The sequence below is a fragment of the Epinephelus fuscoguttatus genome, linkage group LG17, assembly GCF_011397635.1.
Source record: "Epinephelus fuscoguttatus linkage group LG17, E.fuscoguttatus.final_Chr_v1".
Classification (NCBI taxonomy): domain Eukaryota; kingdom Metazoa; phylum Chordata; class Actinopteri; order Perciformes; family Serranidae; genus Epinephelus; species Epinephelus fuscoguttatus.
Window position 1 is genome coordinate 42,695,912 of NC_064768.1, and position 3,428 is coordinate 42,699,339.

Below are 3,428 nucleotides of genomic sequence, written 5' to 3' on the forward strand. Positions count from 1 at the left end.
GTTCACCCTGGACAGGTCACCAGACTATCACAGGACTGACACATAGAGACAGACAACCATTCACACTCACATTCTCACCTACAGACAATTTAGAGTCACCAATTAACCTACATGTCTTTGGACTGTGGGAGGAAGCTGGAGCACCTGGAGGAAACCCACGCTGACACAGGGAGAACATGTCAGAGTACCTGGAGGAAACCCATGTTGACAAAGGGAGAACATGTCAGAGCACCTGGAGGAAACCAATGCTGACACAGGGAGAACATGTCGGAGCACCTGGAGGAAACCCACGCTGACACGGGGAGAACATGTCGAAACACTTGGAGGAAACCCACGCTGACACAGGGAGAACATGTGGAAGCACCTGGAGGAAACCCACACTGACACAGGGAGAACATGTCAGAGCACCTGGAGGAAACCCACACTGACACAGGGAGAACATGTCAGAGCACCTGGAGGAAGCCCATGTTGACACAGACAGAACATGTTGGAGCACCTGGAGGAAACCAATGCTGACACAGGGAGAACATGTCAGAGCACCCGGAGGAAACATAAGGCTGACACGGGGAGAACATGTCGGAGCACCTGGAGGAAACCCATGCTGACACAAGGAGAACATGTCGGAGCACCTGGAGGAAACCCACTCTGACACAGGGAGAACATGTCAGAGCACGTGGAGGAAACCCACGCTGACACAGGAAGAACATGTCAGAGCACCTGGAGGAAACCCACACTGACACGGGGAGAACATGTCAGAGCACCTGGAGGAAACCCACGCTGACACAGGGAGAACATGTCAGAGCACCTGGAGGAAACCCACTCTGACACAGGGAAAACATGTCAGAGCACCTGGAGGAAACCCACGCTGACACGGGGAGAACATGTCAGAGCACCTGGAGGAAACCCACGCTGACACGGGGAGAATATGTCAGAGCACCTAGAGGAAACCCACACTGACACAGGGAGAACATGTCAGAGCACCTGGAGGAAACCCACGCTGACACAGGGAGAACATGTCAGAGCACCTGGAGGAAACCCACACTGACACAGGGAGAACATGTTGGAGCACCTGGAGGAAACCCACGCTGACACAGGGAGAACATGTCGGCAATAATGCCAACCACCGCATCACTGTGCCACCCATGCTGAGTGCTAAATGGTTAAAGACAACCTGCTTTCATTAAAATAAAATGAAAAAAAAAACTTTGCAGAAAAGTCATTGGCAATAAATGGTTTCTCAGTATCTTGATGTAAATATAAGAAACTCATGAAATTCACAATGAGCAGATTTAAATCGTGTCTCTCAAACAGAACTCAGTTTGTTCATGTAAAATCCTCCAAGAACATCAAAAGTAGTGACGGGGTTCCACAAGGTTCTGTCCTCGGACAACTTATGTTCTCTTTCTGTGTGTTTCTAAGAGAGTTCTTATCAGCTGTGATGGCTCAAGGACAGAGGATCTAAGGACAGAGGGTCCAAAGACAGAGAGTCTGAGGACAGAGAGTCTAAGGACAGAGGGTCCAAGGACCAAAGGTCCAGGGACAGAGAATCTGAGGGCAGAGGGTCCAAAGACTGTGGGTCTAAGGAAAAAGGGTCCAAAGGCAGGGTCTAAAGACAGAGGGTCCAAAGACTGAGAGTGTGAGGACAGAGGGTCCAAAGACAGTGGGTCAGAGGACAGAGGGACCAGAAGACAGAAGGTCCAAAGACAGAGGGTCTAAGGAAAGAGGGTCAAAAGGCAGAGTCTAAGGACAGAGGGTCCAAAGACGGAGAGTCCAAAGGACAGAGGGTCCAAGGACTGAAGGTCCAGGAACAGAGAATCTGAGGACAGAGGGTCCAAAGACAGTGGGTCTGAGGACAGAGGGACCAGAGGACAGAGGGTCCAAAGACAGAGGGTCTAAGGAAAGAGTATCCAAAGGACAGAGGATCCATGGACCGAAGGTCCAGGGACAGAGAGTCTGAGGACAGAGGGTCTAAAGACAGGGTCTAAGGACAGAGGGACATTCAGGTTTGTCTCATTAAGGTGAGGAATGTTATTAGTCTCCTGGATCGTGATGGTAACTGATCGGCCAGCGTCCCTTTGCCAGCAGAGTAATAAGTGTCATCGGTCAGATGTCCATCAGCAGCATGAATTACAGACATACCAGACAGGATCAGGATCAGGGTCTGAACCTGATCCTGGATCGGCTGATATGACACTGAGGCACCATGAGTCTGTCTGGATCATCTCATCAGACACTGACTGTCAGACACTCTTACATGGCATATATACATATGTATAAACATATATATATATATATATATATATATATATATATATATATATATATATACAGTAACTACATGTATATTTGTGTCTATATACAGTACATATACATGTATATGTGTTTGCATATATAGAATACATACATACATATATATATATACACAGTAAATATGTGTGTCTGCATATATACAGTAAATACATGTATATGTGTCTGTATATACGCAGTAAATACATGTATATGTGTCTGTGTATATACACAGTAAATACATATATATGTGTCTGTATATATGCATTAAATACATGTATATATGTGTCTGTATATAAACAGTAAATATATGTATATGTGTGTGTATATATACAGTAAATACATGAACATGCGTCTGTATATATACACTAAATACATGTACAGTACAGGCCAAAAGTTTGGACACACCTTCTCATTCAATGCGTTTTCTTTATTTTCATGACTATTTACATTGTAGATTCTCACTGAAGGCATCAAAACTATGAATGAACACATGTGGAGTTATGTACTTAACAAAAAAAGGTGAAATAACTGAAAACATGTTTTATATTCTAGTTTCTTCAAAATAGCCACCCTTTGCTCTGATTACTGCTTTCCACACTCTTGGCATTCTCTCCATGAGCTTCAAGAGGTAGTCACCTGAAATGGTTTCCACTTCACAGGTGTGCCTTATCAGGGTTAATTAGTGGAATTTCTTGCTTTATCAATGGGGTTGGGACCATCAGTTGTGTTGTGCAGAAGTCAGGTTAATACACAGCCGACAGCCCTATTGGACAACTGTTAAAGTTCATATTATGGCAAGAACCAATCAGCTAACTCAAGAAAAACGAGTGGCCATCATTACTTTAAGAAACAAAGGTCAGTCAGTCCGGAAAATTGCAAAAACTTTAAATGTGTCCCCAAGTGGAGTCACAAAAACCATCAAGCGCTACAACGAAACTGGCACACATGAGGACCGACCCAGGAAAGGAAGACCAAGAGTCACCTCTGCTTCTGAGGATAAGTTCATCCGAGTCACCAGCCTCAGAAATCGTAAGTTAACAGCAGCTCAGATCAGAGACCAGATGAATGCCACACAGAGTTCTAGCAGCAGACCCATCTCTAGAACAACTGTTAAGAGGAGACTGCGCGAATCAGGCCTT